The sequence below is a fragment of the Argiope bruennichi genome, chromosome 5 (assembly GCF_947563725.1).
Source record: "Argiope bruennichi chromosome 5, qqArgBrue1.1, whole genome shotgun sequence".
Classification (NCBI taxonomy): domain Eukaryota; kingdom Metazoa; phylum Arthropoda; class Arachnida; order Araneae; family Araneidae; genus Argiope; species Argiope bruennichi.
In genome coordinates, this window is record NC_079155.1 from 54,561,338 (window position 1) to 54,569,738 (window position 8,401).

Sequence of the window (8,401 nt, forward strand, 5' to 3'; positions counted from 1 at the left end):
ACAGAATTATTTTCTTAAATTTAATTTCTTGAAGTATATTTCCTTTACTAGCAACGTATTTCAAAGGTTCTCGTAACAGGTTACCATAGTTAAATTTTCAATTGTATTAAAATAAAAAGAATTCAAAATAGTCAATTTAAATTTTAAATTACCAAATGTTGACACTAATTTAATTAAAAAAATTGCCATTAATTATTTTTAAACGTGCACTCTGGAACTGAATTTCTATGATCCTCAAATTTTAAATATTTCACAGTTTTAAAAATTAAATTCAGATTTATCTTTCTAGATTTATTTTTAAAATTTCAATTGTGGTTTACAACAAATATATCTTTATTTAAATCTCAGTTTTTGGGGGTAAATTAATACATTTCTGTTTTCAGACTCGTTAAAAATGTGTTATAATATTGGAATTTTTTTAAAGAATTCGATTTTCATTTGTAAATCCTTAAGTATTATTTAGCAATTATCTGTTCCACTATTTAATAAGGATCTTTAAAAAATTTCATGCAAAACAAATACAGGCAGATTACAAAACGAAACGACATAAAACGCTATTTCTATAAATGGTATAAACCGTTGATATTGTAAGCTAAAATAAATTATTATATTTGCGTAAATATTTATAAATGCGAATAATATACATAAATTTTTATAAATTAAATTTATTTACAAGTGCATCCATTTTAAACTGTACTAATTTCGTAATAAAACTATGAAATGGGTCTGATTTAAATTTCTACATTGAAAACTATAGCTTCAAATCATATCTAGAAATATTTTTTTTAATTTGTTAAAATTTTTAAACAAATTGCATAGCTATATTTATATATATTATTGAAAAGATGATTTTTTTAGTTCCAAGATGGCGTAATAATATTTTCAGAAGTTATCATTAAACAAGCGAAATTTCGATTAATTTTTGATTAATTAAAGCAAAGTTCAAAACTTGCTTTGAAAAGCAAGTTCTCATTTTCTATAGCATGTTTAAGTCAAGTTCGATAAAATTAAACCAGATATTATAGTTTTGCTTGTGATGTGTCAACGGACACACAAATAATAGACTTACAGGCTTTTAGTATTAGCAAAGATAACAAGCAGAAAATGTAAATTAAATATGGACGGATCTTTCATTTGAAAGGTGATGATCAGTGATGAAAGGTGATTTGAAAGGTAATGAAATATCATTAAAATGCATTAAAAAATCGTTTCAAAATTTTTAGTGAGTTGTTATTAAACTTGCCCAGGAAATGTTTGACATATTAATTTTTTAAACTAAAAAATGACATGAATTAGAAATTCTGATAATTATTTCTAAAAAGTTTCGATACTCGTTGGCATTCTTGGAAGCCTGAGTGAAAGTATTACTTGTAATGTACATTTCGATTTATTGGTTATTGTGCCTTAAAACATAATTTCAACTGCTTTATCATTTTAATTAATTTGACAATTTCTTTTGTAATTTCTATATTTTTAATTCTAAAAAAAGTTTAATTAATCTGTGGGATAAATTTGATGTATTGATCGGTTGCTAAGTTATATTATTCAAAAATATTTTATATATAATTATTTAGATTTAACTTCAACTCCCCATCACATATCATAACGTTCTTTTTCTGAGTGGAGAATGGGAAGGAAGAATACGAGGATAAAAGTTTTAAAAAAGAGGGAATTGCTTTGTTATTTGCCCAAGGTGCCATTTTATGTAAGTACGCCTCTGCTTCTCGCACAGGTCCATTTTGCATCAGCGTTAGGCAAAATTAACATTGTTAAAAATGAGAAGCCTGCCATTCATTTAACCTCTAATTAATATATAATACTCATTTAAGTGCCTGAGATGTCTATGGCGTATGCATTATTCTGACTATCATGAAATGTTAGAAAATTATCCTTCCAGAGTAATTTGCTTCTGTTTTAAAAGAATCAACATTTTAAAATATCATTTTTTTCTAACGCCGGAATATATTACAATACTTTTGAAATTGAGATTCATTTAAGAAAAGTGATTCCTTAAGCTTTTTTAAGCTTAAAGTATTGGTTACTAGTCACCTCTGGCGTACAGCTGGTTCTCCCGAATTAAATATTTTACGTAACCTGGTCTTAAAGGCTTCCCCGGCAAAATATTTTTAAGCTTCAAATTTTGATTGGATATATAATTCATACTATTTTAGAAGATTTCTGCCATTCTATTCATTTCAGTAAGTATTTCCCTTGTATTTTATCAACTCCATTAAAATAAGTAAAAAATGGATACACTTTGCTATTTCTAACCTTTTAACAATTTAATCTAATTTCTAGCCTAAAACAACATAACATTTGACATTTTTATCAAGTTATAGCATTTTAAATACTAATATGCATAGATATTTTCAGATTCTACTCAGAATCAACAAAATATGTTACTTGCCTTCCTGAAATCTATATTGCATTTTGCCAATAATGATTTGTGCAGTAATTTGCAATGTAAAACACACACACACACACATAATATATATGTGTGTGTGTGATGACTGTTGATGGTATGTACTGGCCTTTTCGTTTTTAATTTTAGTGCTATTTTTTGTTTTTATTGTTATTTTTGTTATTGTATTTTCACTTTGTTGTGGTTAATTTCTTCTAATTTGTTGTTTTGTATTTCCTTTCTGTTAAAATGGTATATCTCTTGAGCATAATTTCAGGGGATTTTCGGGTCACGAGGAATCATTATTAGACAATGTCTGTATTTCCTCACAGAAAAAATCCCTTTCTTTGAATCCCTGCCTGAGGGTGACCCTTGAAAAAGTCTTCAGGCCGGATTCTTTTTTTATATTTTTTAATATTTTTTATAATTTTTTTTGGTTTAATTTTTATTTGATTTTTTGTTTTTCCTATTAACCTGATTCTAATACTTATATATATATATATATATATATATATATATATATATATATATATATATATATATATATATATGTGTGTGTGTGTGTGTGTGTGTGTGTGTGTGTGTGTGTGTGTGTGTGTGTGTGTGTGTGTGTGTGTGTGTGTGTGTGTGTGTGTGTGTGTAAAAAATCATTTTTGTACTATCAGATTTTCAGAAAAATTCCAGAAATTTACTTAATTTTTAATTAATTAAAATAACAGTTAACATTTCAAAAAATTGCAATGCAATTTTCTACCTTCCATATATCATCTGGTGTATGGTACCAGCTACTTCGTCAGGAATAATGATAATAATTAATTTCAACTAAATCGCTTAGATATAATTCATATCCTTAATTCCACCAAATTGTCAGAGATTATCCTTTTCTAGGACCATGAGAAATATCCTTACCACCAAATTTATCATTCTTCATATGAAGTTTTGTAGGTTGGCATAAGTTGTGACGAATTTTTTAATAAGACAAGAAGGTAGATGTTTCAGATCCTTATCTCACTCAAAATGGTGTATCTTGATTTATTATTTAGTTATCAATTAGCCAAATAAATTAATAAATCAAATTAAATTGATCTAATATGTTAAATGAATCCCTTTTATTAAGCCAATCTTAGTCCTAAAACTGTTTTAATATACCATAATTAGAAGAAATTGGCCTTTTAAAAGTTTAAAGCTGTGTAATTTTTATTTTCTTATATAAGTTTTGTTTATTGTGTATATGAACTTTTCTAATGGAGACCTATTACATAATATCATAGAGCTATTAATAATTTAAATCTATCTATTAAAATGATGACTGTTAACAAAAGTTTAATTTTTGGCACAAAATTTTTTGTTATGAAAATGAAAATTTTAAAATTGGTATAACACAATTTCATTCATTGTTTATGAATATTATAAAGGAAAAACTATGAAGAAAATTAAATACTTAAATTGAAAAAATAAAGAAAAGCCAGTAATAAGGAACAAAAAAGTTTCCGTACAGTATTTATATAGTACATGAAAAACCTTTTTCATGCTGACCAACTTGGATTTAATGATCGGTAGGCCTTCATTTGGCCTTTATCACTTCTCTCAAATGTTGTGGCATAACCCCCATCATTTTTTTTTTCTGGAGAAATACTACTCTAAATGTCTTGAAAGGCCCTTTTGAGTTCAACCTTGTTCTTTGTGTCATATTTTTTTAGTTCACGACCGATTTCTTCCAATAAATGTCCTATACGGATTAAATCGGAAGACTGGGGAGGGTTATGAAGTTGTTTTTTTAACATTATAGTGACATTACTCTTGACAAATCTTGGAGGCGTGCTTAGGATCGTCGTCCCCTTGAAAAGTAAAGTCCATTCCAAGGGACAGTTTATCTGCATTGGTTAAAACGTTTTTTTTAGAATGTCAAGATGTATGTACCTATCTATATTTCCATTTATAAAACAAATATCCGATAGCAGCAGCACTTGTACACCCCCATACCATATTCCAATCATCACCGTGCTTCACAGTTCCACATAAATTCTTAAGTAACATATGCTCTTTTGATTCCCTCCAGATTATAACTCGACCATCTGACCCACAGATATTAAATTTTGATTCATCACTAAAAAGGACCGATTCCCAAAAAGATAGAGGCTTGCTTATATGCTTCTTTGTAAACTCGAGACGCTTTTTCTCTAGCAGAGACTTATAACAGACTTCTTACGGGCCCCACATCCATTATAACCTTTTTTTTTTTAAATAACATTTCTCACAATTTAAGATGCGAATTTAATGTTGTAATTAACCATTAAATCAGTTGCAAGTTGAGGTGCACTAATCCGAGGGATTATCTTGCACCTTACACATGATATTTCTTTTATTCAAGCGATTTAATACGGTATCTTTCAATAATATACTGCACTGTAGACTTTGGTTTGTAAGTCATTTCACTGATTTTTTTTTCATAAATAATCCATTTTTCGCAACCGAATCACTAACTCTCGAATGGATTTCTGAATTTTCATTTTAAGACGATCAGCGAAACATTGGAATTAAACAACTGTTGTTATGTCGAATTCTTCACTCTGACAAACCATCGAACTTCGAATATTTACTGTGGATTAGTTGTAGAGCACGTCAGGAGGAATTTGCATATTGCGTACGGAAACTTTTTTTGCATGATACTTCGTTATTTATCTTAAAAATTGCAAACGGACTTGCTGAGTTTTGTAAAAAAGAGAAATTTATTATGAAACTCCCTTTTAAAGACTCATATTAACAATATATAAGTAGTTTATAACGATAAAAAGCAAAGATTAGAAATTATGCTAGTGTATTTTTATTTAAGTCTTCCGTACGGAAACTTTTTTTATCCACTGTATATGAAAACAAGTACTGTTCGTCAACGGATTCTGAGACGACCACATTTCGACGATTCCATCTCATTAAAGGGTGAGACACCGAATGATGAGGGCATTTTCGGTATTCACCTTTGACCTTGAATTTCTCCCATTAAATATTTTTTAGTTCAATTTTTTTTTTCACGTGTATGTGAGTGTTGTGTGGCTTCTGACCGCATTTTATTTTAACTCAAAATTTCGTATTGATATGGCTAGTTCAAATGGTAAGAAAGCGTTCAGGAGAGGTACGAAGAAAATTTTATATAATATCATTAAATTATGTGACCAAGAAGCAGAAAATTGGGAATTATTTATTCTTATCCTATTTAAAATATATAAAATATCTATGTAGTGACGAGCGCCTGTTGGCGAGCGCCATCTGCTGGTTGTTAGACGGAGTTGACGCTGGTTAGACGAAGAGCAGATCAGACGAATCTGGACGAGAGTAAAGACGTGTCAGATCAGACGGATCTGGACGAAAGTAAAGACGAGATGAGACGCGACGAATTCGACGAAATCTACTGAATGTTCAATTCTTTTATGTTAATGTATATAAATCCTAAATGTAATTAAATGTGCGTTCTAAAATAGTAGTGATTTCTGAGTCCTACATCTATTTTAAAAATAATATTTTTAAGACGTTCTATATTTACAGAAATCCCTTAAATAAAAATAAATTTTTTTAAATAGAATAAACCTTCGATTATCTATTGTTTTTAATCTTAAAATATCGCCAAAAAATTCAAAATAAAAAAAATTAAAAAAGAAGCATTTTAATATGAAAAAAAGATTGTTATTATTTTGTAAAAAAGTAATTATCCAATTTTAAGAACAGAAATTTTTTATTTATTCTTCATAATTTAATGTTTTTGCCCCTTACATTAAATAAAAATTGCTCTGAAATATTTTACTGTGCATTAATACTTTTTTTCTTCTGTATTAGTAATGATCTGTAATATATACATCTCATAAAACCGCGAGTCTTCATTGTTAAACGTAAACATTTTCTCCTTTTATCTTTTCTTTCACCCCTATTTTGACGAATTCAACCCATTCTAACGCATGCGCAAAAGCGCGGAAGGTTTTACAATCCGTTGTCGAACAATATATATGTTGCCATCACATTAACAAAAGTTCAAACCTAAAATAAAATCAACTATTATTGCAAATTAAATATATAAAAATAATTTTCAGCGCGTGTCTGTATGAAGTGAAAAAATGTGAAATTTGACATTTTCTAAAAAGTAAATGGAGGAAAAGTTTTCTATGATCTTTTACAATATCCATATTATTAATTCAATAAAAAAGTTTAATTTAAGGCAAATATGGTTATATATATAGGATAATCATTATATTCAGAGCTCATCAGCTAATTTGGGGTCTACATCTGCTAACAAAATGGTCAAAATGAACTAAATAATTATATTTTATGTAACTTAAGTCAATAAATACTCCGATGAATTACGAATTTCAAATTTTTACATGGGTCCTCTTTCCTTTGAATCATCATATTTAACAAAATATTCTTGAGACACCAATATTTTAAATAAAAATTGTTGAATTCCAATCAACTAAATCAATCTCTAAAACTGAATAGTTTATGAAATTTGAATATCAATCTTCTATAAAAACTGGCTATTTTAGACCACTTCATCGACCCTCTCAAAGACGATATGCTAATCTTCTGCCAGGGTTTCTTGACAGTGATTGGACTATGATTATGAAAATGCTGATTATTCTAAAACCGATTTATTAAAACTTCATAAATCGATCAGATTTGATCACAGAGAGTAGAAACATTTATTTATTTATTAAAAAGTCTAAGTGTCGGTAGTATTTCGCAAAATATGATTCCTTCGAAAAAAAGGACTGTGTAAAATTTAAACTTCATAATTTTTTTCATAAGTACATTTATTAACCAAAATAAAAAAAAATATTTTAATAATATTATAAATAATAAGATATTTACATCATTTAAATATTTTGAAAGTAAAAAAAAAATTGAATTTTACGATAAATCAGAGAAAGTTTTGCTGAAAAATTCTTTAAGATATTATATAAATTGCAAAAATTATTCTGTAGCTCATAAACAACTTCAATGCCGAACCACTCCGATTTCAATTTCCATATGTAAAAAAAATACATGGTTGGTTTCAGTAAAAAACGCTTTTTTTATTAATTGTAGTTTAACATTTTCACTCTAATTTAAAGTTGAAATTTAATGGGCGCCAACAGGGAATTATAGACAGAGATAAGAAGTACAACGAACAGAACTGTTTAAGGCCTATATAATAGTATGACTGAATTATATAACTATCAAATCTGTAGCTTAAAAATATTTTGCAAATAAACCTCCTAAGAGACCAAGTCATATAAAATGTTTAATTAAAAATTTAACGATCATTAATACGTCGGTCGCTGGTCGCCAAAGGCGGTTAGTTAATAAATAAATCAAAACATTTCTTTATAGTTTCAGATACGAAATTAATACATCTAGATTTAAGTTTCATTGAAAAATTTGGCACGAATTTAGGTCAACCTTCATAATTGCAAATAAAAAAGGATAAATTTTATCAAAAATATACTTTTCACATTCCTTGATAGAGTTATGTGAGAAGATCTAGAGGAGAAGAACCTGATGCATCAGAATCTCGACGCTGAAAAAGTAGCTGATAGCAGGGATCATAAAACCGATCTTGAGATTCATTTGGAGGACAATATAGTTTATAGTTCGTAAAAAGGCTCAGAAAAACAGATTCGAACTCAAATGAAGAATCAAGTGAGAAGAAATTTTTCAACAAATGTATATATATCTTTCTATATGAAAGATAAGGAGGAAAATATAAGATAATTATCAGAAAGAATATTGTTTCTTACGTTATTAACAGAAAGTGGGCTCTGTGGATTCAAAACTTTCTTCAAGACTGAAATATTTTTACTCAGAAGTGTAACGGCATAAGCCAGTTTAGAAGTTTTCTGAAGTTGAGCTGTATCTCTTATTCAGTGTTCCATTTTCACATGACAAATGACATGAAACTATGCTTGGCCATTCTATTGTTATTAAATATGCCATCGCTTTATGGTTGAAAATCTAGAACTGCCTATGCATTTAGAA